Raw genomic sequence first — 26,771 nt, 5'->3', positions numbered from 1 at the left:
TCCCTGGCGTGGTAGGGACCTGTGCACAAGCAAGCTAAATTTGGGTTTCAACATCATCATCATCATCATCAGCCTTGGAGTGGGCCTGGGCACACCAGCCTTCCTCCCTACACTAGGCAGACTCCTGTGGCTCTGAGACATAGGTGTATCTCATCTTAGCACTAGTTTTGGTGAGCAAGGGACTGTCTCCATTACCAGTCCCCCAACCTCAGGCAGCGCAACTGTTATCAGATCAGAATTCACAGACAGGGCTTTAAAATTGCCCAACCACAACACAGACAACTGAACACCAGTGGTACAGACTTGTCTTTCTGGCTAGAACCACAACCAGCAATGGCGTGGAGTTCTATACACCCCTGAGATTGTGCAGGTCCTTTCCGTGCTGAGAATCAAGCACAACCCAGCTTAGCATCAGTGTAGGTAGCCAAGGTACTGCCTTCACCAACACTATATCAAACTTGGGCAGCATACATTGCATAAGAACCCATTAACTAGGGGAAGGACAATGTAGTAAGTACAATACTTTACCCTGGAACTCAGTTCAATGCTGAGCTAGTGAAACTGAAAGTGGGAAGATCTTTACCACCCCCACCACCTGGTTTTAGTCCCACCACAGTGTTGTGTTGGTCTTTGCAGGTTGTGGGCTCAGGGTGTAACACAGTTTGGTAGAGCTGGTGGTCACGGTTATGACATAGGAGCTTGGGGTGACTCTGCCCAGAGGTAGGCTTTATCCTTAAGTGCTTGACTACAGACCAGTGACTGTGACGCTAGGCCTATTCTAGTCACAGGTAGAGGCTTGTTGGGACAAACTGCTCTTACTAAGGATCCCCTATGTCTTTTTTTTTTTTTTTTTTAACTTATCTGTTGAGGGCACAATTGAATAGCACAGGTTAACACACTATTTTGTCTGCTTTTATTTATTTATTTTTGACATTTTTACCTTTATTTAATTAGTTTATTTAGTTTTAATGTGGTACTGAGGATCAAACCCAGTGCCTCATATATGCTAGGCAAGCACCTGCCACTGAGCCACAACCCCAGCACAGTTGTTCTTTATGAACACCATACTAACAGTATATTTGGGACAAACCTGGGAGAGCAGACTTCTAACAGATCTGTACCTGGACACCATCCAGTGCTAAAATAGTGGAAGTGAGTACAGGTCCAGAGAAAATAAATGGGCTGCTTAGAATTTCTATAAAGATGGGTACAAAGCATGACTAGAAAGACTAAAAAAATACCTACTCTCCCAATGCTCAGATGACATCACACATCAATAAGAATCAGGAGCTTTGTTTTACTCTGCTTTTTCACTGCTGTGACTAAATGATCTGACCAACACAATTATAGAGGAGGAAAGGTTTATTTGACGGCTCACAGTTTCAGAGGTCTTGGCCTCTGAAGGCTGGCTCCATTCCTCAGGGTTTGAGGTAAGGCTGAACATCATGGCAGGAGAGGGTGGTGGAGGGAAGCAGATTACATCACGGTGATCAGGAAGCAGAGAGAGAGAGAGCTTCCACTCGCCAGATACAAATATATATACCCCAAAGCCACACCCCAATTCCCACCTCCTCCAGCCACACCCTATCACTTCAGTCAACACTCAGTTAATCCTCATCAGGGCATTAAATCACTGATTGGGTTAAGATTCCTAACACAATCATTTCTCCTCTGAACCTTCTTACTTTGTCTCACACATGAGCTTTTGGGGGACACATCATATCCAAACCATAACAAGTTTTCAGGAAACCATGATCTAACCTAATGCTCAAAATAAGGTACCAGAAACTGACCTACTAGTAATCAGTATGGGAGAACTCTCAGAATTTAAAACAGCTATTTTAATGAGGAGCTAGAAGGGAACACTTGAGAAATGTTTTAATACTCTAACAAATTTAATAAAGAAATGAAAGCAGTTTTTTAAAAATCAAGAAATTGAAGTTCTTGAGTTGAAAAATACACTTAGCAAATTTTAAATGCAATAGAAGGCATCAGTAGTAGGATAGATCAAACAGAAGAGATAATTTGTGAACTTAAAGACAGACTGGATGGAAATAAATATCTGGAGGAGAAAAACAGAAAAAAAGAATGAAGAGGAGTGGTGAAAGCTTACAGGAAGTTTGGGACAGTATAAAAGAACAAATACTCAGGTTGTTGGTATTCAAGAAAGATTTGAGAATTCCAAAGGAGGATAAATTTTACTCAAAGAAATAGTTACAGATGCTGGACATGGTAGTGCATGCCTGTAATCCCAGCAACTTGGGAGGCTGAAAAAGGAGGATCATAAATTCAAAGGCAGCCTCAGCAACTTAGTGAGGCCCTAAGCAACTTAGTGAGTTCTTGTCTCAAAATAAAACATAAAAAGGACCGGGAATGTGGCTCAGTGGTTAAGCATCCCTGGGTTCAATTCCTTGTAACAAAAACAAACAAATAAACAGAAAAAGAAAAAAGAAAAAAAAGAAAGAAAGAATAGCAGAAAACTTCCCAAACATAGAAGAACATGCAAATACCTGGTTACAGGAAGTTCAAAGATCACCTGTCAAATTTAACTCAATGAAGTCTACCCTTATAATCAAACTTGTGAAGGTAATATAATAGGATTCTCAAGAGAAAAGAAGCAAATAATACATAAGGGTGTCCTAGTTCACCTGACTGCAGACTTCTCAGAGGAAACCTTAGAGTCCGGGAGAGTGGCATGAGATTTCACAGTACTGAAGGGAAAAATTAAAAAAAAAAAAATGTCAACTGAGAACACAATACACATGAAAGTTATTATTTAGAAATTAAGAGGTAATAAAAACATTCCCTAACAAAAGTCAATAAAATACATTTCCCCCTAACTTGTTCTACAGAAATGCTAAAGGAATTTCTTCAAACTAAAAGAAATATTAATGAGTAAGAAGAAGAAAAGGGTGGGCATAAAATTCACTGATTACAGTCATTATACAAATAAATTTATAATACTATAATATGTAAGCATGGTGCATAAACCATTCACATATTTCTTATGAAGACTAAAAAAACAAAGCAATTAAAATTATATACTAAGTTAATATATTAAGGAATAGGTAATATAGAAAGATATAAAATGATATACCAAAATTCAGAATGTGAGGAGAAATGAAGTGAGGTAGAAAGGTATCTTATTATGTTTTTTCCTCCTGTTCTTTTTATTTCTGTTTTTATCTTTATGATCATGTTAAGTTATTATTTCAAACTAGCAAACTATAATCAAAAGATTTTTTTGTAATTTTCCTGGTAGCCACGTAGCAAAATATCAATAAGAGACAAGCCAAAAGTAATACCCAAGGAATCAAAACATATTACTAGAGTAAACTGCTTAAACACAAAAACTATTAGGGAGAAAGAAAACAAGGAACTACAACAAAACCAGAAAACAAAATACATAATGGCTGTAGATATTATCTGTCAATAATTGCTTATCATTCAATAATATCAATTGAATTTAAATAGATTAAATTCTCCAGTTGGAAAACATAGAGTAACTGAAGGGATAAATAAACAAGCTACAACTATATGTTACTTACAAGAAATTCATTTCACCACTACGGACATACATAGACTAAAAGTAAAGGAGTAAAATATTCAGTGCAAATGGAATCCAAAAGAAAGCAGGAGTAGCCATATTTACATAAAATAGACTTAAAAAGAGAAAAAATATATAATGATAATGTCAACTTAGCAAGAAGAAATAACAATTCTAAATATATAATCACCCAATATAGGAGTGTTTAAATATATAAAGAAAATATTAATAGAAAGGGAAAGACAGACTTCAATACAATAATACTCAGGGACTTTAAAACCCCACTTTCAGTAAAAGACATATCAGCCACAAAGAAAATCAACAAAGAAATAGCAGAGTTAAATTGCACCCTCAGCCAAACAAAATATATACAAACAAATACATACAGAATATTTCATCCAACCATTGAAGAAAGCATACTTTTCTCATCAGCACGTGGAATGTCCTCCAGTATAAGTTACAGGATAGGCCACAAAACAAATCAACAAAATTTTTAAAAACTGAAACCATACCAAGTATCCTTTCTGACCACAATGTAATAAAACTAGAAATAAATAACAATAAAAACTTTAAAAACTATGCAAATACATGGAAATTGAACAAGTCACTTTTGAGTAACCAGTGGATCCAAAAGAAAAATCAAGAAGGACATTTGAGAATATCTTGAAACAAATAAACATGGAGACACCGTCTATTAAAACCTAAGTGATACAGAAAAAGCAGTACTAAGGTGGAAGTTTATAGCAATCAATGCCCACATCAAAATCATGAATCTGAAATAAACAACCTGTCGCTACAATGCAAAAAAACAAAAGCACAAGGACCAACCAAACCCAAAATTGGTTTAAAAGGAAAGACATAATAAAGGTTAGAGCAGAAATAAAATGTAAACTAAAACACAAAACAAAAGATTAAGGAAACAAAGAACAATTTCTTTGAAAAGATAAAATACAGAAGTCCTTAACCAGAACTTAGGGAAAAAAAAAAGAAGAACAATACCAAATAAATATGTGGAATATAAAAAAAAAATGATTTCACAGAAGTCGAAAGCAGAATTGTAACTATCAGAGAATGGGGGAGTAGGGTATGGGAAGGGATGGGGAAGGGTTGGTCATTGGGCACTAAGTTATGGTTATGTGGGACAAGGGATTCTGGTGTGCTATTGCACAGCAAGATGACTACAGATAACAGTAATGTACTGTATCCTTCAAAAAGTTAAAGAAAGGATTTGAACATTTTCATCCTAAAGAAATGGCAAATGCTTAAGGAAATTAATGCATTTTTCTTGGTTTAAATATCATGCAACATCTACATGTAACAAACATTACATGGTACCCCACTAATAAGTATAATTATTATGTATCAGTTTTAAAAATGGATTAAAAAACCAAAAAAATGGTAGAATGAATGGTAATGCAACAACCTGAGGTGGGGACATGGTGACTAAAACAATCTGAGCTCTGTTCCTGTCTCTTCAAGTAACATGTCCTTCAATGATTTAGTCAAGCAGACCATACTCTCCCAAGTTATAAAACCTATGGTAGGCTTCTTTCTCTAGGCTACCTCAGCAACAATGTAAGTGGAGCACATGCAGATGAGACTTTACTAGTCTGGGACAGGTTTCCTGAGTCTTAGGGGACCTCATCATAATTCCTAGTCTTCTGTTTATTCCTTATTTCCTATCTATTAGTAATAAATTCACTTTATGGAACTTGTGTGTGGGTATTCTGTTAACTTAGGGTGTTAACCAGTACACAGTGAATCTGCTTAACACCTATATTTCTATTTCTTGAGTTTGGAAATAATGCCAGAGCATCTAGTTAATAGAAAGCTTAAAATAACAAATCCATCAGATCAAACATGATTAGGGGAAAATTTTTTAAAGAGATCAGCTTATAAATTCTAGTCTCTCTGAAGATGAAGTATTGTATTTATGTAATACCTGCCACAAATGATTCTAAGCTGGTGGAAAGGTCAGTTGTAAAGAGACGTGTGAAGGTAAATGGATTTTATTTCAGTCTAATCCATTTGCGTTGTATTTACTTTGGCATGGGTTCTACTTTTATTTTCAGTAAACTGAAGAATGTGCAATTGGTGGAATACCTGAAGCAAATGTGGGGCAAACATACTCAGAAAACAATAAGGAAATAAATTTGGTTCTTAAGGGAGTTATGAGAATTAAGGCCGTGTCCACCTGGCTTCTCTGAAAGCAGAGACTGAGTCCAAGGTGTGATTAGTTAATCTGTTTTGCAAAGTGATTTCCAGGAACAGTAGTAAGGATTATCAGGTTAACCATAACTAGGAAGGAATGATGATCCATCCCGAGGAAACTTCGAAGGAGCCTTAGGAAGTATATTTCAGAGAGGATAATAAAAATGATTTATCTGTCAGTTCCTACCCACCATGGGTCAAGGGTACTCTCAAGGGCATTAATTCTCTTTTTCTTTTAGTTTATGCACATAATGAGGTGTGTAGGGTGTGTATGGGGATTTGAATCGGTGCCATTGAAGAAGCTCAAAACAAGTGCCATGTTATACCTGTGTGAACATATGTGATATTGATCTTCACCATGGTGGTGGTGTCACAGCTGGGACCAAGAGAATTCCATTTGCTACGTAAGAATTTGCTTCTCTCAGTTCCATCTGCATCTGCAATTAAGTCCAATACTTCCGGTGATGGCAAGCCACAACACCTGAAAGGACTATTAACAGACTCTTTTATCTTGCTTGTCCCAAAGTCATATTGATGTTCATCTCCCTCTGTTTCCCCATCATCCACTCTGTTTCCCCACATCTAAGGCCAATTCAGCTGGTCTTGGACTTTTACCTTTTGCATTGATCCAGACTTAATCTTCTCATGGTTTGTATCTGGGATGGTTAATTTTATGTGACAACTTGCCTAGGCCAGGGGGTACATCATTATTTGGTCAGACATTATTTAAATGTTTCTGTGATGGTGCCTTTGAATAGACTAACATTGAAACTGATAGACTGAGTAAAGCAGATAATCCTCCCTGTGGTGGACTAACCTTATCCAGTCAGTTGAAGACCTGAATAAAATGCTGACCTTCAGAATAAGCCTTTAAGCCTCTCTAGCTGTGACTGACTTTTTCCTGCTTTTGAATTTGAACTGAAACAAATCTTTTCTGGTTCAGGGTTTCAGATTCACACTGGAACGATACCATAAGCTCTTGAGGGTCTCCCTAATCATTTGAGATAATTCTTGATTGACTCACAAGAAAACATCCATATATATGTGCATATTCATACATACATATATATACACATAAAAACACATACACACACATAAAATTGGTTTTGTGCCTTAGAAAATCCAGTCTTAAATTGACTTAGTTCTTTTGCCCTTGTTAAGTAATGGTTTTCCAATTCCTGTTTGCAGTAAGCCTGGGACGCAGATGCATACCTTCCAGTCCCCTGCCCTTTTCTCCTCGAACTTCTTCTCTACCTTCATGCAAATGCCTAGTTGTACAATGAGTGATTTCCTTCTTCAGAATTCCCCACAGGTTGTTTGGTCCCCACCTAGGAAGTTGCAGTGACAAGGACCACACTACCTTATAAGATAGCCTCACATCTTCCAAAAGCTCTATTAGAATTAGCCTACTTACAATATTCCAAAATCTGCAGTCCAATAACTTTGACCTGTTGCTAACTTTGTTCTATCTAGGGCAACATAAAATAGGTCTATTCCTTCTTCATGATGACAACTCATTAAAAACTCGAGACTAGAAACCATGCCTCCTCTTCGAACTAAACCCCTCGCTTTTTCTCATATGGGAATCATGGTTGCAGTCCTCTACCTCATATGCTTTCATTTAACAGGTCCATGTGCCTGTGGTCCTTTCTAGTAATGTTTCCCTGAAGCAAGCACAGAACTCAGGTGTCGTCTGACCATGCAGAATTAAGAACATCTGTTGTATCTAAAGAACTTTGTATCACTTTGAGCAACTCAATGTGAGACTCTCCTCTTTATGTATTTACCCTCTGACAATCCCCTTTCTACATATAGGAATCCTCAATGCCAATGTATGTCCTCCACAGATACAAGGGGTCTAGGAGTATTTTGGTTCTCATAGTCACTTGTAATTATGGTAAACTATGGCCACCTGACTGAGACATTACCTTCCAAACTCATAGCAGTGACTTCAGGAGACAAAATATCAATTAATGTGCATTTGAAAATATGCAGCATATTTCAGCTGTCCTTCACATCAGTGCATGAAATTCCATCTGCACTTAGGAAACACTGGCTTCAGTTCTGCTGACTAAATACTTTAATCAGAGGTTTTGAACCTATAGAAATATTTCACTTCTACCCAATATTGCTGATCTAATGAGGAGACTCGGAAACAATTCCATTTCTCTCAACTTCAGAATCACAGACAATCCCATGTGGTCAGTCGACCCTACTCTCAAAATGAATATGGCTTAAAAGTGCTAGGTTATCAAATCCCTTTGACTATGATCTGACCAAACTGAACTGTTTGATTTTGCTTTTGAGGAACATTGTGTTATAATGAAATATTTACTGGACTTCACCATGGCCAATAAGCAATCTAATACCTTGCAAATTACAAACAAGATAAAAAAACACCTACTCCTTTGGCACATACATTCAGGTATGGGCAATATACTGTGTATCACCCCTGAAAGTGAGAAGTAATAATTTGTTTAGATACTTGGGGAAAAAGCACACAGGGACTTTTTTAAAAATAAACCCAATTTAGAACAGTTTTAGATCTACAGAAAAATTTCAAAGATAATGCAAAGAGTTCCAATAACCCCAACACCCAGTCACTCCCATTATATTCTATGTCATTAAGGGACAGTCATCACAGACAATAAGACATTATCACTAATTATGTCCATTGTATATTCAGATTTCATTTGTTCTTCCTTAATGTCCTTTCTCTGTTCCAGGAACTTATTCAGAGTACCACATTACATTTAGTCATTCTCTCTTAGACTCTGTGACAGTTTCTTAGACTTTCCATGACTCTTATGACCTTGACATTTTTGAGTAGGATGGTCAGAAGCCTTGGGGACTTATATGATGTTTTTTCTAATAGCTAGACAGGACTTGTGAGTTTTAGGGAGGAAGATCACAGAGGTAAAGAGCCATCCTCCTCATAACAAAGCCAAGGTATACTATCCATATGACTTAACCATTGTTGATGCTACCTTGGTCACATGGCTGAGGGAGTATTTGTGCAACATTTAATGAATGGAGAGTTATATGCTATCATCTCAAAAGTACATTGTCTGCATAAATAATTTGTAATTCTTCTGCATGAAATATTTGTGTATTCTTTCCCATTTATTTATTTTTGGTCATTAATTAATATAAGCATAGGTCATGAGTATTAATTTTATATTATAGGTTATTATAAGATACTATTTTATTCATTGGTGGTGGTACTGCTCAACTTTGACCACTGGGAGCTTTTTTTTTTTTTAATTCTAATAGATGCATTATAATTATACATAACAGTGGAATTCATTGTAACATATTTGCACATGCAAACAATGTAACAGTATTATTTGGTCAATTACATTTCCCAGTACTTCCCTTTTCCTCCTCTCTTCTCTATAACTGGTCCACTTCTTCTACTAGTCTCATTGGAAGGTTTTCAACTGACTCCTAGGTCCTTTAGACTTACTTCATAGTTTTGTCTGTGTATATATGTTTGTGTAGTTATGTTTTTGGTTTTGAGCATTTCCTTACTTTGTTTGTATAAAATACTTCAGTCTCATCTTGTATATTTACCGTTTCATTCCCAGAATCAGTCATTTTTCAAGGTGCCCCAGTTCCTTTTATTTGAAAATACTGTTAGAAACCACCTTCATTAGATTGGGTGGGCTCCTTACTCCTGAGTCATTGCTTCAAGGCTCCCTCAGCTGACAGATCAAGTACATACGTGGCAGGTACTAAACTCATGGATTAATGTGCGTACATACTAGTAATTATTTATATGATCATTCATTTAGTCAGCTTTTTCTCTGCTGTGACTAAAGGATCTGACCAGAACTATTTTAAAGGAGGAAAAGTTATTTGAGGGCTCATGGTTTCAGAGGTCTGAATCCGTAGAAAGCTGGCTCCATTCCTCAGGACTCCAGGTGAAGCAGAACATCATGGCGGAAGAGTGTGAAAGAGGGAAGCAGCTCACACATTGATCAGGAAGTATACAGAGAGTTCACTCAACAGATACAAATATATACCCAAAGCCATGCCGCAATTCCCACCTCCTGCGGCCACTTCCTACCACAACAGTTACCATTCAGTTAATCACTATCAAGTGTTTAAATCACTGATTGGATTAAGACTCTTACAAGTCAATCATTTCTCCTCTGAATCTTCTTACATTGTCTTACAGGTGAGCTTTTGGGGACACCTCACATACAAACCAAACAGTCATCTGTACAGATATAAATACTATGTTTTATGTAGTTTTAATTACTAAGGAATAGTTTTCATTAATGAACTATAACTTAGGACAAACTGTGAAATTAGTATTTTATATTTATCAAAAGTCTCATATATCAGTAATTTCACATGGATCAACCTAATTCATATAGAAAAGTTCATAAAACAGAAATGTACAGTTTTACAAATAACCATGGAACCCACATCCAGTTAATGAATAAAAACATTTCCAACACACACACAGAAACATATTTACCATGCACACCTTCTCTTTAGAGCTAGTTACTCTCCTAATGTTTGTGATGATTATCTTTTTAACTCACCTTCTCTATAACTGTAAGCTTTATCAACTGAATGTGCATTACAAAAGTACAAAATTTTTCTGTTTTTACTTTTAAGAAAATAGAATCATAACACAAGTAGTATTTTTTATTTTGAGTTTTATGCCAGTCATCATGTGTTAGATATATAGCATTAGTTCATTTGTTTTGATGTATACTGTGTATAATAATGCATAATGTAAATATGCCAACAATTTGTCTATTTTACTACTAATGGATATTTGATAATACTGTGTTAAATTGAGAATGAAAGAACAGTATAATTACACTTCAACTGATCTTTAGGTTTCTTGGTCTCATGAAATTTCAAATTCATTGCTATTCTAAAAGGACCAAGATTAGAACTACCTCTGATTTAAACAATGTCTTCAAATACATAATCACCAAGAAACCTTCTGATTATAATTTGGCCTCTTAAATAATTCTGCCTACAGGGAGAAAATTACATGATCTAGCACAAGTATTTCAGTTCCTGTAACAATTGGACTGCTCATTGTGAATGAAACAAATTGGCATTATGTTTTCATACCTCTGTCTCCAGGGTTTGGTTAATGAGTCCATCTCAAAGAGGTAGCTCTCCTTTTGGTGTGTTGATAAAATCAGGTAATGAATTCCAACTCATGAAGCCTCTTGAGAGGCAGGCAGTCTTCCACAGACAGGCAGAGACTGCCTTCCTCCCACTGTGAACGTGATCAAACAAGAGCCTAATTGTCCTATTTTCCAATCTCTAACTTCTATGTCCGCAAATGTGAGCAGATGGACACTTCAATGAAAATCTTCCCAGAGGTTCATTTATGTTTCTTATTTATAAAGATTTTTATAATATTATACTTTCAAGTAATCTGTATTTTCTATTATATCCACATTCTTTTTTCCTGTCCTAATGACATACTGTTGTCTGGGGCAGCATTTTTTATGAGCACAAAATTCAAAATGTAGCATTTTTAAGAAAACTGCACTAAAGATTTTAAAGGAAAAAATAGATAATTGCATTTCTAAAGTGCTGTATGTGCTCAAAATACCTTCAGGGGGTTGTATTTAATTCATAAAAAAGTAGGTCAGACCTTCTAAGATCAATTTCTAATCAAATAACTACTCTGTACTTTTATAATATTTATTTTATAGCTCTTTCATTAATGTCATTCTATATTTCTCTCCCAAACAAAATTACATGACTTTTATGTTAACCACCACCGCACTTTTCATTTCTTATGTGGATTTGTGCTGTCAGAACAAAAGCAAAAACAATGCACCTTTAAAATAAATTGTACAGGAAGCTCTCATTTTAATCTTCACCAAATGTACTTTGATTATTTTTATAACAAATTCTGGGAAATTGAAAAAGAGAAATCTGTTTATTTCCCCCTTCTCATATTAGACTCTTAGATTGTAAGCACCTACAGATGTAAACAAGGCTTTATGAACCCTACCAAATATGTTCAATATATTTCAAGTGCTTCGTCGGTTTCTGGTATAATTTTATAACCTTCTTAGAAAGCATACAAATTGGAAGGAAGGCTGAGAAATGGGACCACTTGGCTTGAGTACATTTGTCATTCACCGTATGTTGCCATCTTCTGGGAAGTTTGAGCACTGCAATTAAATACAGGTCCACAAGCAGTTCAGCTTGCAGGGGGCAGTGGCAAGAAGAAAGGATTTAATTATTTTGAAAAGATTGAATTTATTAAGTCAATTCCATACTTTAATAATTTAGTTAAGTTATTAAATATTATCTTTAATAATTCTACTTCATTGGTCATTTTTAGGAGGAAAAAAATAATTTTACCTTCCATGAAAGCAGATACACTTTACCAATTCTACGGTCACCAGAAGGGGCATCTTGCAGAGTTTCTAGTAAATATTCAAAAGTATTCTAGTAAATATTCAAACTATTCTAGTAAATATACAAAAAGTATTTGTAGAATGATGATATGAATTAATGGCAGTTACTGTACCTAGAATTCATATTTTGACATATTTTTCTTCAGAAAATGATTTCTGTAAAGTACAATCTAAAAAAATACTGATATTATTAGTATTCATTTTTGTGATTTACATGTCCTTTATTTATAATAATAATAATAATAATAACAATCTGTGAAGCACTTTGACTAGTTAAAATTGTTAATTTCTTTAATAGTGGTCTGTAGACCTGGTTTGAAACAAATTCACAAAAAATGAATGCTATCAGAAATACAGTATGATTTCGTAAATATGATAACACTATAAAACAAAATGAATGCCCATTTGTGAATTTATATGATTGATTGCAATGTCAGTTTGAATTATGTCTATGCCCAAAGACAGACTCAGAATCTTATTGACTCTTTTATAAATTTGTGACTACTATAAACTATGGTATAAATAAAGACATATGACTAACATATGTGAATTTAGATGAGGGGGTGTTATTGCTGGTTTGTTTTGTTTTTGAAATACTGAGAATTGAACCCAGGAACCCATGCATGGTAGATAATTACTCTACCTCTGAACTAATTCCCTAGTCCTACACTTTTCTACTGTAAAAGTCTAGTACTTTGAATAAGAACAAGGTCAATAATTCTGTTTAAAGCACCACAAAATCATAACCCTGGCTCCTAACATCTGACCTTACATAGAATAGATAATAATTTATAGAACTATTTAAATTTAATATGGGTAAATGTAAATGTAAGTAATATGTAGGAAAATATTTGTATGTCCTTTCTACTAGTAGAATATGTGAATTTATTGAGAGCACAAAATTCTTAAATATAAAAAGATTTTCACTAATATGGGTGTAAGTGAAATAATAACCTTACTTTCAAATATAGAATAGTGTTATTTTTCTAGAAATTTATTACTTCACATTGATGTGATTAAAATGAAGATTGAAAATGTTTGATCAAGTTCATGCAACCAGACTCAGGCCCAAATCTGCCTGTGATCCCATTCTGCTCTCGGTATCCCACACCACCACAGTGTCCAGTCACATCTCTATACAGTCATTTATTCTGCACCAAATTCCACAACTTCTACTTTTTAGATGAATACCTCTTTATCCTGCTAACTCTGTCCCTTTAGAAAAAAAAAATGTGCTAAAACAACCTGGAAACTTTAGAATGAATATTGAATAAGCACATTTTAATAATAAGTTATACTGAACTTTTATTTTAGAAAAGGAAACATCTACTTTTATGCAAAACTTGGTAGTCTAGAAACAGGACATGCATTTCTAAGGGAGTTTTCACGCAGTTTAGCACTTCAGCATGGCTTTGGCAACACACTATAAATGTAATGTTAAAATGCAATTTTTAAAAAGTATCTAGAAGAGTCCACTGATTTACTGGTCACTTCAAACATCTGGTGTTATGAACTGAATCATGTCCCCCCAGGATTTACTGGGTGAAGCCTTCACATCTACTACTGCAGAATATGACTATACGGAGATACAGGGCCTTTAAATTGAGGTCTTAAGGGCAAGGTTCTAATACAACATGACTAGTATCCTTCCAAGAAGAGGAAGAGATTCCAGGGATGCTTTTACACACAGGAAAGATTGTGTGAGAACACAATCTGCCACCAAAGAAAGATAACTTAGGAGAAATCAGACCTATAGACACCTTGATCTTGGACTTTTAGTCTCTAGAACTGTGAGAAACAATTATTTTTAAAACTTCTGATCTGATATTTTGTTTTGTCAGCTATAAAAAGTTTGTATAATCAGGGACATTTTAATTTCAGCAGGATTCATGACTTTTTGTTACACAAGTGATGTATAGTGTGTATGTGTATGTTTGTGTGTGGTGGTGTTAGTTGATTAGTTGGATGATTACTTTACTTCTAGTAATCTCTAAAAAGATACTGATACTATTTGTATTCATTTTTGTGATTTACATGTCTTTTATTAAATAATATGTGAATAATTCACATTGATTTTACTACAAATTGCTATAAATGAAACTTTTAAAGACTCAGGAATGTTTTAACAAAATTGTCATCAACTCTGAGGTATATCATGGTCCCATAAAATGTGCCTGCTCATGATTTGTTGGTGTGTTTCTTGGCAACTCAATGATTTCTAGAGTGTCAAATGATTAGAAGAAAAACATGACTTTGTAAAAATGCAATGCAAGTTGAATCTACGTTTTGGGAAATATGCATTTATAATTTCTTAGTTATTTAGAAGATTCAGATCAAATGCTGCCAACCTAGGTCATGCTACCAAAATTAACCTCAATCTCTTTAGCACAGCATCAGAAATAGGATCAAAGTCGTGTTTTAGCAATTTTCCCTACCTCTTCCTTTAGATAAGTAAACTTGTAATGAGTTCCAGTTCTCTAAGTTAGGTAAGACCATCTTCCCCCAAACCTAAAGTCATCACTTACCTCCCAGTGTATGCTGAATCTGTGCATCCTGAATACACTCAGTAAACACTAGAGGAACTGACATGATGAACTGGTTTTGCAATTGAGCTTCAGTTACTGAGACAAGTCCTATGAATGTGGATAAAGTGGACTGAGAAAAATAAGTCATTTTCAAATAAAATTAAGAAAGTGTGAAAGGTGGGGAGGAAGCAAGTTTTCTAGGAAAAGTGGAGTTTTCATATACTGTACCAAATACCTTGTTAAGTCCAGCGCATAAACACAAAGCTTAAAACTGTGTACATTTACACTAGATTGATGGTTTTCTTTTTGCAGCCTGAAGTAAATTTAAATTTACACACATAGTAACTACTGTTATTGAATAAGACAGTAATAGGATTGATATGATTCACAAACAGTGCCATGGCACTCACCAAAAAGGGGAGTTGGAGAAGGGTTTTTAGCTGAAACCCCAAGGAAAAACTAGTCTCCTCATTCAAATGGAGCCAAATAAGTTCTCCTCTTTGGAAGGAAAAAAAAAAAAGCTAAATTGAGCTTCAAATTATAAGAATGTAGCTGATGGCATAGAGCAGCATTAAAACACGCTGTGGAGTCAAACACAAATAAAGTCATTTTTAAAGGCAAGTAGAGCAAGCAGCAAAATTTTCTGCTGCTATTACAGGGAAATTAGCCGACTGGAACTCAGAGCCCAGTTTTATTGAGTTCATCCTTGTTTTTTATATTCCTAGAATAAACGATGAAAAACATGCTCCAGTGCCTTATTAATAAAATGACAGACCCAGATGTCATTTAAATAGTGCTGCTCTGGGTTGAAGCACATCTCCTGTGGTGACACATTTTTACTTATGTGTTTTTCTGGAAGTTACATATTATCAGATGAAGCATTGCCTGCACTAGTTTCTCCAACGTGTCTTAGAGTACTTCCCTTCACACATTAACAGCGAGCTGGCTTTTAATAGTATCCCATGGAGTGTTCTACACTGCTGTTGCTTTTATACTAACCACCCTACTAAGACACAGTTCCATGTTCAGAAACGCCCCTGGTCAAGTTCTGCGTTGGCATTTCATCACAGCCAGGGTCCCCCCACCTCTGGGACAGAATGGAGTTGTCACGCTTCAGAAGCAAACCTCAATGGTGTGTTTCAGTCTTTTGAAGTAGTCCTCTCCCCGAGATCTCTCTGATATATGTCTATGAAGTCAGCGTCCACTTCCCTTTTGATCTGCTAACACTGACAAGAGCTATAGCAAGTCTTTCTCCAAGCTGCCCTTTATTATATCAGAGATTGATGGTAAGTTCGTTACACTTGGCTCATGTCAAATCAGTCTTACGTTCAACCAGTATTTGATATCTTACTATCTGCCAGAACTCCACAGTGAGACATGTTCAAAGATTATGTATGATGACTTTAGGATTTAGAATTTATGATTCAGGATTTGGAGATACATAAACAAGTGGAGGGAGAAGTGGTTAAATCTGCTGGAGGGACCCAAGTAATGCTTTAAGGAGTGCTTAACTCTTACTCTCTGGGTCTTAAAGGATGAAAGAGATTTTTTTTTAAAGCTAATTCTGGCATTTAAGCTAATGAGGAGGATAAAGTGGGGTGAGCAATTGGCTTGTAGTAATATCAATTAGAATTCAGGTCAGATGTGAGTCATAGACATCAATAAACAGCAGCTGAAACAAGTGTGTGGTTTAGGGTCAGGAAAGTGATTCTGCCCCCCAAATTCCTGGAACTAGGAATTTTGTCTGGTTGCTTTGCTTAAACCAGATGCCATTACAAAGGGCACCTCAAGGTCCAAACAAGATAAAAATCTTTCTTTTTTATGTTTTTTTATTTATTTATTTTTTTTTTAGTTGTAGACAGACACAATGCCTTTATTTTATTTATTTATTTTTATGGGGTACTGAGGATCAAACCCAGTACCTCACATGTTCTAGGCAAGCACTCTACCACTGAGCCACAACCCCAGACCCCAAGATAAATCTTGCAGACCCAGGAACTTTTTGTATTCCAGCAAAAAGGAGCAACTTCAATATATGTTGTTTATTTTGTTGAACTCCTTTCTTCCACTGATCACATCCTTCATTCTTTTCCAAACACTGTGCTGATCACAGTCAAAATGTTGCTATTTAGTTACACCATCTCCACCCACTCACTGGCCTCCATTGCCTAACTCTCCCATGAATTCCTAACACACTACCAGTACTTCTACAAATCACCCTTCATTCCTTCAAATTCCCAGTAACCTCTTTATCCCCCTCAAAATTCACTATCAACCCTTAAAATTAACCTTTATCTCCAACTCACTTACCTTTTCTCAGCTTGTTATATATCCTTCTAACACCACAATCTTGATGCTGTGGTTTGGCTGTAGTGGGAGTAGCCCTCAGGAGTTCATACCTGTGAAACTTGGTTCCAAAGATGTGGTATTAAGAGGCAGTGAAACCTTTAAGTGAAATCTTTAAGAGGCGAGGCTAGACCAGTGAGCAGCCAGATCATGACTTTGAACTTCCCAAACTGTGAACTAAATGAACCTCTTTTTTTCATAAGTAGCTTGTCTCAAATACTTCACGATAATGATAAAAACCTAATACACTTGGTTAAATTCAACTTTCTGCCTTCTTTCATGCCTGCACCTTTATAGCTGAATATTCTTAGAGAAAAACAACTGCATCAACTATTCTCACTTTCAAAACATAAAAAGTTGTAAGCAGGTCCTTGTGGAGCCCAGCAGTTGCTATGGTAATTCCTTATTCCACTTTTTCTCCCAAACGCTCGGAGGCCTATTTTGTGCTTTGTCTTGTGTCTAGAAATCTATTATGCTTCCTTTCCATTCTCTCAGTTGATGAACTACAGTTACCATCTACCTACCTCTACCCAAATACTCTATATTCCTGACTGTACCATATCCAGTCCAAGGCTGGCCCTTCCTCTAATTGACTAGATCCCTGTTCTCTCTCTTTCCAGAGAGCAACCCTGCCCTCTCTGTCCTATGCTATAGTTTTTTTTCTTCTACTTTGGTTCATTCCTGAAAGTATTTCTTGATCCCCATTTCCCTATGAGCTGCTGACCTATCTCCCTGGTATTCTATATAAAAACCCTGTTTCCCTACTTCTCCCTACTGCACAATTCTATATTGGCGATGGTGTTTTGCTCTGTCTAGAATTCTGTTCCAGGTATCTTCCAACCTAATTAACTCTCTCACCTCCTTCAAGGCTTCATTTATTCACGCTCTCAATGAAGCCAAACACACTTCCCTATTTCAAATTCTCATTACTCAATTCTATGTCTGCTTCCTATAGCTAATAGGAAGACAAAAACACTTTTCATAGAATTTCTTATCTTCTAAGATGCATTAGATTTTGCTTATTTACTGTGATAGTATTTTATTGGCTACATATCCCTACTAAAATACAGGTTTCAAAAGGACAGAGTCTTTTTATTTTGTTTTGTTTTGTTTTGTTTATCCCACATGCCTAAAAATTTCGAACATATTTGAAACTCAAGAAGTATTTGTCAAACACATTCAATGACTTTAAATTTCCTGGTGCTCAGATTGAATAATGTGCTTATATCAGCCAACTGTTGATTTCAAGTGATAGAAGTGTTACTTCGGTCAACTCAAAGAAGACTGGTTTATACTAATGTGGTTTCACTTTGGTTTGACTTTTTTCATGTAACATGCTCCAAGATTTGCATTAGTTTTGACTCCTGTTGAATCCACTTCCTCAAAGAAGGCTGACAGGACTTGATCTTTGTGCCTTAACTCTGCTCTCCTCACTTATGACTTTGTATCTGGGGTTATCTCCCCCCCTGGGGCAGATGTGAGCACAATGGTTTTAGATTTATGTGATCTTTAGATCCCAGAGATCACAAGTGGCACCCCAACAGCTCCATGTGAGACAGCGTCTGGTTCAGTTAATGAATTGGTCACACTCCTGGGGTGGGGTGGGGAGGCATGATTTGTTTAGACCAGACCTGGATCACAAGATCCTCCCTATGGGCCTGGGCAGGGGTGAGGCACAACTGAAGTAACCTTCTGGAACCTTGTGGACACCATAGGCTATCCCTAGGAAGGCCAAGAGATGATCTCACATTTTTTTTAAGCCTTCCTAATGTGTATAATACAAATTTCCAATTGGCAACATACCCCATCAAAATATTTCAAAAAGTTTTTTAACCAAAAAATAAAAAGAATTTAAAAATGAACTTTCTTGCAATTTTAGGCAAAAAAAGCATAGGCACATATTGAGCAAAAATATGTAGCTTTATTTTCTTGACAAAACAAATTTATTTCAACAAAATCTTTTCCATTTTTTAGTAACATCCTATTATTATAAAGCAAAATCAGTTTTACATATGACAATTTGATGAAATGTCCTACACTATACTCTAGAAAATAGTTTTCAATTATATATGTCTTTGCCTTTGTATATGGCTAAAATTTAGATACACACATGAATAAATAAGATAAAATTTTGGGAAGCTCATAAAATAGTAATAAGATTTAAAATTGCTTTAAGGAAATGTGTCTGAATTTCAACATTTTTAAATTAATTGTGTTTTGTATATAAGCATTACATTATATAAAGAGTACTGTTAATTCATTAAAGTAGCACATAATCCAAAGAATTACAGTTTATATACTGATTATAGATCATTGGTATATATAAGAGAATTGATTACAATCAGTATCACATTATTAACATCCTTTGATCTACCTAAAAATATGTATCTCTATATATATCCATTGCATTAGAAGGCATCAATTACTTGTATGTATGCAAACATTTTATCTCTTATTCATCAAGATGTTTATTTGAAAATACTTTAAAATTAGTTCTTCCCTGAAATATGTAACTACTATAATATAGTAAAAATCATAATTTACACTTTGTAAGTTTATCCCACTAATTAGTATTTTCTGTATGGTACAAAATAGTTGTAACTTTAAAATAGTCAACATAAGTTCCCACACACTAAAAGCTAAATATCAATTATAGTTGAATTGAATAAAATGACTACAGGAGAAAAATCTAAAATTGTGAAGATGTGCCACACTCTACGCAACAAATGCTTTTTTGGAAAGTTGTGTGTAAGCTTAATTACATTTGAAGGGATGTATAAAGAAAATTGACAACTGATATCTCTATGAAATCAATCTTAAGCCTACAATGTCATAGTAAAAGGAAGAAGTCTAATTTCTTCTTTTAAATGTCTGAATTTTCTTAATAAGACACATGTGAAGTCATGTCCTCTCTAAATCATTGAGCATGCAGACTAATGCTATATAAACCAAATTCAAACAGAACAGAACATGAATCATAAGCTGACACAAGAGATAGGGTTGGCATTTGTATGTAAAGGCATAAAAACAAGTAGTATGTAATTACTTCCGGATTCTAAAAATTACCAATCCACCATATTCCAGAGTTTTTCAGGTCATTTATCTCTAATATCTGATGGCTTGGAAAACTTCCCAGGATAAAGATTTTGGATAAATATTAATTCTAAAGATGAAGCCGAATAGTCCAAGTAGGACTCACATAACTTTTACTTTATTCATCTCTTCAGCAAAATATGTATTTATCCTCTTCTGACATGAAGATAATCTTAGGTTCAATGGAAAACCTTGCAAATTATTGTTATAGGTCCTAAAACTTTTTATTCAAATTAATGAATTTGATATAGCAAATTTAAATATAGATATAAGTTTTTTTGTTAAAACTATATTACATGGAAACTTCCTATTTCTTCCACTTAAACTACTCTTTAGAAAATCTTAATGTGGATTTAACACATATGCTTGATATTAGTAAGACTTTAAAATAATGTAAATTGTAAGTTTCCAATTTTTTAAATTCAGTACAAATAATTATGAAATATAGGCTTTACCAGTAACATCCTCTTACTTCAAAGAACCTATTCTATGAGCATTTCTTAAATGTGTGCTAAAAATAAGTGACTTGTGACATTTAACTTATAAAATGCAGGATTAGACCAAATAAAGACATTCCTTTGGGAACTTTAGTATGCTGTCATACAAGGGAAACCCAGAAAGAGGTGAAGACAATTTTCCAACTTTATTTGCTAAGAATTTCTTCTTTTTTAAATTCTTGTTTTTCCTTTTGTTAGCTTTCATTTGTTTATGGACTTGTGATTCTCAGGACAAACTTTGGGGAAGTGACTTTTGTTCACAATAGCAACATGTTCACCCAGTATGGTTAATAAAAGCATGCTGTAACATCAGGAAGGACGAAGCAGGAATCCTGAGATGGCATTGCGCCACGAGCCACACAGAGAAAGTTCTCATACGATGCTTGCTTTTGATGTGGAGACTGCATAACTATTCTTACAATTTTGAGCTCTTCCATTTTTGTTCTTTCCTTCACTGCTGTACCTTTGGTTATAGTAGTACCAGGTGTATGGTATGTGACAAAGAGAAATTTGCTTAAAGAGTAATATGAGAGACTTTGAGTCTCTGTTGAAGTGCTTTGTGTCTATGTGGTTTAGACACTGTCTAATCTCTTTAAACCTCAGTACTGATAGGTAAATTAGAAGGAATAATAGGACTGATAGATTTGCTAGCAGTTGCCACAACAAAATGATCTACTAGAGTTACCATAACAAAGTACCGTAGAATGAGTGTCTTATTTTCTCACAAATCTGACAGCTTGAAGCCCAAGACTAAAGTATCAACAGACCAGTTTCCTGCCCAGGCCTCTGTCCTTGGTTTGTAGATAGCTACCTTCTCTCTTTGTCTTTACATAGCCATCTGTCTGTGTATTGTCTGATCCCTAATCGTTGGGACTAATGACACGATAACTAACTCAGGCTGACTCCTTACTTCCTGGTGGGTGAGCAAGATCAAGGCCTCAAAGGCAGTTTCAAAAGTTAATGAGGATAAATCAGACCACCCTCAGGGATTGGTTAACAACAGTTCCGCAAACGTGATGAGCTCCTGCTTGCCTTATAGTCCTATGGGATTCTCACCTGCGTGAACCCCCCCACACTCCCCTGTGCCTTGCTGACCTTTAAGCCGATTGGTTCCTGCCTAGCCTTCGCCCTACATAAAAGCTGTGTGACTTCCTCAATAAATGAATTCCTGCTGTGACTGGTCTCCCTGATGCATCTGAATGTCCTCCGCCCAGAGGGCTGGGTGGGGGCGGTCAGTCAGCCCTACCTTTCCCGGTCTGGCCTTGTTGGGGAGTGCTCCCTTCCCTTGCCGCTGGTCAAGAGGAGCAAGGAGGCTAAAGACCCCAACACCTAATCTCATTTTCTTCTGAAGTCTCTAGTCCTATTGGTTAGAACTCACCCAGATGACCTCATTTTACCCTTACAACTTCTTTAAAATCACTGTCTCCAAATACAGTCACATTCTGAAGTATTGGAGGTTAGGACTCCAAAATGTGATTTGGTGGGGTGCACAGCAAGGATGTACCTTGAGTTGCAAGTAGAGTAAATGAAAGAATATTTATACAAGATTTAGCACAAAATCTGAAAAGTGGCAAGAATATACTGAAGCTTAGTTATGCTTTATTTCTTTGACCAGGACTGTCTCCACTTGAAAATGTAATGTTCTGAGATTTTTAAATGAAATTCAAGTATCTGTGAAAGTAAAATAATATACACTACAGAAAAAATATGAGGAATTATATTATTTTCACCATTAAAGAGAAGATATTGAGGAAAAAAAGTCATAATCTTACCAAATGTGTCAACTCCTAAATCAGGAAAATTGCAATTCATGTTTTTTTTTAAGCTGCAGTAATTCCTAAAAGCATTTGTGAAAGGTACAGTTTCTTTACAGAGTTGAAAGTACAATCTATTTACATAGGTCATATTGCATAGGTGATCACTGAAATTATATGCTTATATTAGGATAGATTCTTCCAGCTACCAATTTTCTATTATAATCAATGAAAATATCAAAGAAGAAAAATAGGTTCAATTAACTGAAAATCAGAATCTTTGAAAAGCAGATAATGGATTTACTCTGGGAAAGTTAAAGACAGCTTAAATATCACTTTAAGTGGCAAAGTGTAAATATCAACTAATGAAAAGGAATTTTTTATTTAAAGTATGAAAAGAAAGTTGAAGTAGATCCAGCAACAAGAGATAAACTGTGAATGAACATGAAGTGAAGATGTTAAACTTTTAGTCTAAAGGTATATATAATCTGTCATTTTCCTTATGAATGTGTTACATCATGGTTTAAGCTTTGCCAGCTTCTAACACTTTTATGTTTTCATGACTTCTAATTTTATAACTGGCAACTAAGGTGGATATTTAGCAATAAAGGAAGAACTGTTCGCTAACAAGTCAAATAGCAAGTCAATGGAGAACAAATAGGCAGGCTGCCATCAAAAGTCAGTTTTGTTAATGCCAATGATAGTTACTTACCAGATTCATTAATTTTTAATAATATATTTTTTAAATTATCACTTATAGACTCAGATGAATAACAGAACCTATACTTTAATATTTTGTATTTACATACAATTATATATTGTGACTAATTAAACTTGTAAGGTAGAGTCAGTGTGCATTGCCCAGCTTCCATTGGACTAGTGAAAACTTCTATTTTCCCTTTCCACAGCTATATCATTCCCCCACCTCAGGACAGCTTGATGCAGTAGAATCAGTGGTGGGCTGCTAAAAGCTTAACCACCAATTCTTGGGGAGGGATCCTGATTTGCATAGATACTGATTTCTGTGTTGTAGTTGGCTTGATTTCCAGCTACCATGCGATATCAACTGGCTTATTACACTGCTAAAAGTCTCCTTTCACCCAACCCTGTGAGCCAACTCAGCTTTTCTTCCAATGAAAGGCAAAATTAGATTTTGTCCCCTTTCTCCAGGAGAAATGATGAAGGAGCTAAGAAATTCTAGAAATTTAGAAGAACACTGCTCACCTCTTTTATTCTACATATGAAGAAACTGCCATCCAAAGAGTTTAATTGTTAGGGTTCCTTACACTGTATTATTTTTATGACTGCTGTCTTTTTGCCAATATGACTTAACAGACCAGAGTATACCCCAATTTTTCTTCACTGTGCTGGATTAAAGATCAGCCTTTGACTTGCAGCTCCCTTCACTATTTGCTGAGCTTTTGCTGTTTTACTTAAAATAATAAAATTATGAAATCTAATTTTGCTGTGATTTTAGAGTTTATCTAATATGGTGAAGTCCTTTCTATACTTTCAGAGTCTGATGGCCATTCATCTCTTATTTAAAGTATTGTATTTTCTTCATTTATGTCCAACATTAAATGTGAAAAATTTCTTTTGAAATAAAAGACAGATAGTAAGAACCCAATTTTACAAATGAGGAGGTGAATTCAATAAGCCTATGTCCAAAATAAAGCCAGTAATATAACTGGAATTAGAACCCTGAATATAAATCTAAGCCAGTAATCTTTTTCCTATATCATGTAATATCGCGTTCCCTCTGCCCGCAGAGAGAGACACGACAAACGTCTGAAGCTTTGGAAGTTTATTGTGCACAGTCTTCCTTTCTTTCCCTCTTTTCTATCCCCTTCTCTCTTTTCTTTCTCTCACTCTCTTTCCCTCTGCTTAGCTCTCGCCTGCTCCGGTCGCTCCGCTTCTCTTGCTCGGCTCATGCCTGCTTCGGCCGCTCTGCTTCTCCCACTCGGCTCTTGCCTTCGCTCGCACTCTTCTTCCTCGCTTCTACTACTCCTACCCTCAGCTTCTTCTTGCTCTCAGCTTCAGCTTCCTCTTACTCTCCCACCCACCAGGCTTATATACACTTCAACCAATCAGGGGAGAGCACACGAGGTAAACGCGCGGACAGCTGCAGGCATAGAATAGGTACACGAGGGGGGCATGCTCTAATCACATCGTTAACTAGCCAATCATTGGAATTCGCTGGTTGTTTACTGTATAGCTGGCCGCTTTTGGCTCAGCGCCAGGCGCCATCTTGACCGTGCCCAAGGCTGGGGGTCCCGGAAACCCCGACAATGTAATACCTCACTTGTTCCAGCATTTGATTTGGAGAGGGAAAGGCAGAGAATGTGCTATGTAGATTGATTCAACAAAGTTGATAACATTTTTAAAGTACAAAACAGTATTTTATCCACACTTTTCTTTTTTGACTAACTATAATATGCCAAAAGCTTAACTAGGTGTCATACAGCTTGCAAAGAAAGATAAAATTACTCTCCCTTTAAAAAATTCACAAAATGACAAATATCCTTGAAAAAATAACTGATGGCAAAAGACTATAAATAATAAATGCTTATAAATAAGACAGATACAAGTGTTATCAGAGGTCAGTGTTAGTCTTGACAGATACAAGTGTTATCAGAGGTCAGTGTTAGTCTTAGTTAGGTAAATAAGAAAGGAGCCCAGAAGATTTGGAATTAGACCCTTTACAATTCAACTTCAAACAACTTTACCAGAATTACTAGCATCATTATTGTTTTTATTTTACTTTCCTATACAAAAAGCCCAAAACAAACTTATCAAAGTGAGGTAACTGGCATTTTATGTCTTTTGGGTGCACAGTTTGGATGCATTCTAGAAAATGCATCTCTAGTTTTCTCTATTATAGCTATCCCAGTAATTCTCAAAGCTGAGTTAAATTACATCTCCTTGTATTTACCATTCTTATCCATTTTTATTTAAAATGCCAGAAGTCACCTCCAAACCTCTGAAATGCAGTAGCACTTTGTCCTAACATTTTTAGAATAATTTTCTTTTAAAGAAAACATTATCATGTGCACATGCAAATTGTGTTTTTCTTCAAAGTAAAACCTAGGGAGTATTACATAGTTATTGCAATGAGGTTATCATTGCTTAAAATGTTTTTTCTTATTCTTCTACATTACAATTGTTCTCAGAGCAAGTTTGTAAAATCAAAAGAAATTACATCTTATTTCACTGTCAATTATGGTTTAGTTGTTGTTTCTTAATCAGTCATTACTTTGCTACTACAATAGACTATAGTCTTCCTGGATTTAACTTTATACTTTCAGCTATTGTGTGTGATACACAGAATGTGTGACTTACATCCTATGCAATGTGGTAAAAATATGAATAGTGCTGTGTATGGAGTAAGACTGTTGTGTAGAAGCAAATTACTTGGCTGAGGAATAAATTTACATAACTACCCCCGCACAGATCTCAGTGCAGATTCTTTTATTCTTCATCATACTGTACGGGGATCTTTTTAAATGACTCTGAAAATAAAGCCAATTCTTTGTGCTAGATTAACTAGAATATAAACCATTGGATTTTTTTAAAATGGAAGGATGAAATTGATATAAATTAAATCAATGACATAAATGAGTATACCATGTATTTTTGTATGAAAATGGAAGAGATTTCTAGAACTGTTAGAGTGAAGGCTTCAGTTAGGACAATAAGCGGACAACAAATGATAGATAAAATGTAAAAGGAAATTGAAACTGAGAACTATCTTACTTTGGCAGAGTATTACTTAACAAAAAAAATCTCATGCTATTTAAATTAATTTAGATTCATATTTACACATTTATCAAAAAAAGAAAGAAGTCATTTCCAATATTCTATGAAAGAAATTACATACCTCATTTAATAGTTCTCAACATTTTGAGGGGTTTAAAAAAATGCTTTGGGGAATTAATGGAAGAGTACTCATACAAGAAAGATATGCTAGTTTAACTAGAATATAAACCTCTGGATTTTTAAAAAAATGAAATGATAAAATTGATGTGAATCAAATTGATGGTATAAATGAGTATATATTTGTATTAAAACCAAAGAGATTTCTATAGTTCTATCTTTTTATAAATTTTATAGAGAAAGAAGGATCATCCATGGACTCCAAGATAAGAACACCAGTTATCCCTAAATTTTAAGTTTGTATAGGACAAAGAAAATACCTAAAAAATATCAAGAGATCTACTCTATCCTTCCCATCATGCTTAGCATGTTGCTTTCTAGTAGTCTGTGTCCAGGAAAACACAAAGTTTTCAACTGAAATATCATTTGCATCTAATAAATAAATGCCCAGGTAATTTTCTATAAATTTTATTGCTTATATTTGATTAATGTACAAAATATGATCCTATTAA

This window comes from Sciurus carolinensis, chromosome 4 (genome assembly GCF_902686445.1).
Source record: "Sciurus carolinensis chromosome 4, mSciCar1.2, whole genome shotgun sequence".
NCBI classification, from domain to species: Eukaryota; Metazoa; Chordata; class Mammalia; order Rodentia; family Sciuridae; genus Sciurus; species Sciurus carolinensis.
The sequence above is the reverse complement of the archived record's forward strand: the minus strand, read 5'-3'. Positions refer to the sequence as shown.